The sequence below is a fragment of the Erinaceus europaeus genome, chromosome 4 (assembly GCF_950295315.1).
Source record: "Erinaceus europaeus chromosome 4, mEriEur2.1, whole genome shotgun sequence".
Lineage (NCBI taxonomy): Eukaryota > Metazoa > Chordata > Mammalia > Eulipotyphla > Erinaceidae > Erinaceus > Erinaceus europaeus.
This window is the reverse complement of record NC_080165.1, coordinates 16,241,025-16,246,951: the sequence shown is the minus strand read 5'-3', so window position 1 is coordinate 16,246,951 and position 5,927 is coordinate 16,241,025.

Genomic DNA, 5,927 nt, shown 5'->3' with positions numbered 1-5,927 from the left:
CCCCGAACATTAACAACAGGTAAGTAGGGCAGTAGCGCAGCGGGTTAAGCGAATAAGGATCCCTGTTCAAGTCCCCAGCTCCCCACCTGTAAAGGGTCGCTTTATAAGCAGTGAAGCAGGTCTGCAGGTGTCTGTCTTTCTCTCCCCCTCTCTGTCTTCCCCTCCTTTCTCCATTTCTCTCTGTCCTATCCAACAACAACGACATCAATAACAATGATAATAACCACAACAACTATAAAACAACCAGGGCAACAAAAGGGAAAAAATGGCCTCTAGGAGCAGTGGATTCATGGTGCAGGCGCTGAGACCCTAGAGGCAAAAAAAAAAAAGTCATCCCAGAACAGTGAAACCCTGGCAATGACTAAATAAATATAGAAAGAAATATTTAAAAAAAAAAAAAAGAATCTAAAATGTGTCTATGTGTTGCAAATCACAATTTTAGAGTTCCATACCTTGTTTCAAAAAATGAAAATGAAAATAAGATTATTCTTTTTGATGCATATTTCCATACTTGAGTCATATATATATATATATATATATATATATATATACACATATATCTTAATCTTAATGCTGTGTCAGTGGTATTCTTCACAAGAATGTACCTTTAATAAGATTATATTATTTTAAATGTTTCTAAAATCGCATGTAAAGGCCTTCAAATGGCATTTTTAAACTGTTACCTCTCCAGCTGACTCTTCTCAATAGGGTATGATGTTTTTAATTTAAAAAATAACATCTCTGCAGGAATTGAAGTACCCGCTGAGCTCGGCGTAAACACTATCCAATGGGGATCATGTCCAAGCCTTGTGTTCTTGCGTTGCACTATGTAAACAGAGCCCCTGTGACAGACTGCCCTTTGCTCCCAGGTAGGGCACCTCTTCCCAGCACAAATATCCCCTCACAACACAACACGTCAAATGCATCACCCCTGGCCCTGACTCTTTGGGATGTTTTACCCAGGCAGACACTATAAAATCCCAACAATCTCCACTGGATTCCTGACCACATCGGAGATGTATCCGGTTAAACACAAGAGCCGCGGGAGTCCGGCGGTAGTGCAGCGAATTAAGCGCACATGGTGCAAAGCTCAAGGACCAGCTTAAGGATCCCAGTTCGAGCCCCTGGCTCCCCACCTGCAGGGGAGTCACTTTACAGACGGTGAAACAGGTCTGCAGGTGTCTGTCTTTCCCCCCTCTCTATTTCTCTCTGTCCTATCCAACAACATCAACAACAACAATAATAACTACAACAATAAAACAACAAGAGCAACAAAAGGGAATAAATAAATAAATATTTTAAAAATAGCACAAGAGCTGCATCTAAAGAGTCTCCTCCTTGGCCAAGAGACGCCCACATTTTAGAAGAATTTCAAACTTGAGGGTTTGTTTTTTTTAACAATTATTTATTTACTATTGGATAAAAACAGAAAGAAGTTAAGAGGGGAAGGGGGAGAGAGAAAAGAGAGAGGGAGACACTTGCAGCCCTGCTTCACCACTCATGAAGCTTCGCCCCTGCGGGTGGGGAGCAGGTGCTTGAACCCTGGTCCTTGCTCACTGTAATGTGAGCACTAACAAGTGCTCCACCGCCTGGCCCCTTCAAACTGGAGTTTCTATTGGGACCCCCCCACACACACACATACATAATTTTCAACCCTCCCTTGATTTTGTAAGATAGATCCCACTGCTTGCAAGCTTTGTTTTCAATAATTACAACTTGGGAGAAGAAAAAAAAAAGAAAGAAAAATGCTAGTAATTGACATTTCCGTAGCTCCTATCCACTGCCAGACTAAAAGCTCTCCAACGCAGTGCACCACTGTCTTTAGAATGTAGAGGATTTCTTTGTCAAAGGTTCAGTGTCATCAGAGGGTTCTTGAGTTGATTTGCCCAGTCATTGTGCCAATGCTCAAATGTTTCTCAAATCCGATGGATGATGAGAAGAAATGAGTGCTATGATACAGAGAGAAAAAATAAGCTGTTGGATCTCTCTCTCTCTCACTTTTTTTTTTTAACATTTCCTTCATTACAAAAATTGTTGATTTCAGGGTAGACAGGTGACAGCAATGCATCCTGACTACACTTCTGCTGCTCCTGGGGAACTGTCACAGTGTATCTCACTACAATGCCAGAGCCTGTCTCCACAGTGAATCTGCAAAAGCCCAGGCTTTCCTGGGGCACAAGCCTGGCACAACCTCCCATCGGGGCTTTGCCAGCAGCAGAACTACAAAAGCTTTTCCTTTGATACTTCAAATGAGATGAAAATGACCAACTATCACTGGAATTAGCTGACTTTCTTTTGAAGCACCTCCTGAAAATCACAGGAAACTGGAATGATTTTGTTTCCAAACTCCACTAATGAACCCCACATTCCACCCACCCCTCCTCCCATCCATTTTCTTACTGCTCAGGAAATGTGGGAAACATGGGCACAGACCATGGGCAGGATCCACTCTGAGGAGGTCTCTGGGGAAAGTTGGACCTCAGAGAGAAGCCAGACACCAGCCCTGAGCCTACAGCTGGTCCTTGTCCCCGCTCCACCCTCCTCTTGTCCCTGACACCCTGCACCAAGGCACCCTTTGAGAACACTGCTGGGTAGGCCAAGGGTGCCACACAGTGCTGTGCACATCACATTACTCTGGAAACATCTGAGTGGACCCCCCTCCACTTCATGTTCGGTTGTTGGTTTGAACCACAGCACTGCTCAGTTCTGCTTTCAAGGTGAACCCAGGAACTGAATTTGGGAGCCTCAGGTATGTAAAAACTTTTGCATAATCATCATGCTACCACCCCTTGGTTTTTGTTTGTTTGTTTGTTTGGCTGGCTGGTTCTGTATTTGTTTTTATTGATTTAATAATGATTTTGACAAGACCATAGGACAAGAGGAGAACAATTCTACACAGTTTCCACCACCAGAGCTCCATATCCCATGTCCTCCCCTGATAGCTTTCCTATTCTTTATCCCTCTGGGAGTTTGGACCCAGGGTCATTATGGGATGCAGAAGGTGAAGGTCTGTCTTCTGTAATTGCTTCTCTGCTGGACATGGGTGTTGACAGGTCTATCCATACTCCCAGCCTGTTTCTATCTTCTACCCTAGTGGGGTGGGGCTGTGGAGAGGTGGGGTACCAGGTTGCAGTGGGTGTCATGGAACTTGGTGGCTGAAAAAGCATTACGATGTAAAACAGAACAGATTACTTAATAGTCAGGAACCTAAAGGTAAGACTACAACAGATGGGATTTGGAGTCTCCATTTGGGAAAAAGCTAGTAGGTCTATTTTAGGTTTTATTCTAAGAGGCCCATGACTTTACTAATTCCTGCCTGATCCTGATGGCTAACATGCAGGTGGGCTAAAGGCACTGTCTGGGGAGATGGTATCACCCCTTGTTTTTATATTTATTTATCATTTATTTCCCTTGCCACCAAGGTTATCGCTGGGGTTTGGTGCCTACACCAAACAGATTTACCACTGCAGTCATTTGTTCCTTTTTTGTTGGTGATAGAAACAGAGATAAATTGGGAGGTAAGGGAGAGAGTGAGAGAGAAAGAGAGACACCTTCCACACTGCTTCACATGCTCCTGCAGGTGGGGTTCAGGAGGCTTGAAAACGGGCTTCTTATGCATGGTTATGTGTGTACTGTGCTGTGCACACCACTGTTTGGCCCCTCCCTACCCTCACTTTTAACTAAATATGTATTTCTGAGTTTCTGTGCCTGTTTTTGCCAAAATGGTTAATTATTTAAAAAAAAAAATTTAAGTAGCTGTTACCAAACCATAAAGGAAAATGACTATGCAGATGTCACTGAACCAGAGGTGACAGCTGCCCGAGACTCTGCAGGTGTTCAGCCTCTCTTTGCCATATAGGTCAGCAAGCACATAACCTGCGCACCCCCCCCCCCACCCCTCTTGACCCTCCCACACCCACTATGCCCACTGACCACTTTGGAGTCAGTCGCTATATAAGCCTCTGCCGTTCCACCCAGTGGCCACCAGGGGCAGCAATGCTTCCAGTGCAAGACCTGGGAACTATACCAGGGAATATTTATCCAGCCAGGGAATATTTATCCAGCCTGAGGGTCAGGTTTCGCACCAGGGTCCCCCCCCACCCCCCACCCCCGCCTGCCTCGTGTGTGATTCCATGTTGACAACAGCTCGTGAGCAGAAGGATGGGTGACACCCAGCACAGAGGAGGAAACCAAGTCACCGGGCAGAGCCCACAGAGTGAACTGCCCCATGACAATTCTGCACCTCTGACAGACGACCCCACCCCTGCCTGCTTGACTCCATCTCAGGGAGCCCCAGAAACAATGGCAGACACCTTTTCCAGAGGAGAATGAGGACAACAGGCAGCTTCAGGGAGCCCAGGAGCGGCCCCACGCACAGCAGTGAATATAGCACCCAGTGCCATGGGAAGCCGTCAACCTGCAGCCCCCATGCCACCCCTTAGGCCCCCCTCGACATACACACCCCAGTGTGGGGGGGGTGAATGAACCCTCCCAGCAACCACTATTCTCACATCTCCTCACCCTCCTCTTCCTCACCTCAGAAGGCTCCCAGTGTCAAGCCCAGAGGTACCTCCTCTCCAGATTGTAAAGGGATCACGCCTGTGTGCTGAGAAGCCAGACAAGGAGGAGGAGGAGCCTGCACCCTGGGAAGCTTTCAGAAGACAGGCCCTGCAGCATAAAAGTGAGAAGCAGGCCTGAGGGGCCTTCTTTAAGGCCCTCCTTGGGGGTTTCGCTCAGATGTTGCTCCTGGGAAATATCTCTCTCTCCTTGGCTGGTAGCTCCTCTGCTTTGAAGTTACCTGCTCCACTCAGGCCTGGGGAAATGGCAGAGTCTGTAGCCAGGAGTGTGCCCACAACACCGCTGCCCAGAGAATTCTGAGAATATTTTCTTTAAAAGACAGGCCAGGGGGGCGGGCAGTGGAGCACTGGGTTAAGCATACATAGGACAAAGCACAAGGACCTGATCAAGGATCTCGGTTCAAGTCCCCCAGAGGGTCACTTCACAAGTGGTGAAAAAGGTCTGTAGGTGTCTGTCTTTCGATCACCTTCTCTATCTTCCCCTCCCCTAAATTTCTCTCTGTTCTATCCAACAAAATGGAGGGAAAAAAGGGGGGGAGAGGCCACCAGGAGCAGTGGATTCATAGTGCGGGCACAGAGCCCCAACAAGATCCCTGGAAACAAACAGAAAGAAAAAAAGGAAAAAAAAAAACCCTTGCATCCCTCCACTTCCCAACTATACCCAAGGCTCAGTTTTTATCTTCTGAGAAATGGATCCAGTCAGGGGGAAGGTTGGAACACATCAGTTGAAGCCAGACAGAGGCAAGTTGCCTGGTGCCTGGTACCTGTCGAGTGCTCAGCTGATCATCGTCCTGTTCCATCAGCGGCCAGGGTCACAGATGAGATGGATTTTGGTGATCACTAACCCACTACCAGGATTGCCAAAGATGCACTGGGGGCAGCAGCTGAACTTGAATCTCAACAGCCTGGTCAGGTGATCACAGGCTCCCTATGTTACAGATAAGGAAACTGAGCTGAAGTCCCAAGTCCCATCTGACGTGTGGCAAAGCCAGGATCTACCTGCACCCCCACCCTGTGGAAAGACAGCTGATCTTCACCTGAGCAACTCAGCCCAGTTTCTTCCCTGTAATGTGCCTCTCGGACTGCCTCAGTTTCCCTCCTGCTGACATTAGGATCCCTGCCCGTCAGGCTGAGGGGGTTGGGGGAACAGGCTGGTCTGGGTGAAGCTCCGCAGACTAGGTGGTGGGGGTGGGTCTGGAGATGGGTTTTCAGCAAAGACTCTTTAAGACAAGGAGAGGCTGGCCCTTAGCTGAGACCAGGACCTAGTTCATTTGTGTATCCAGACTACATAAATATTCACTGCCACAGAAATCCAACGATGCTGGAAGACTGGGGCTTGCTCAGAACCAT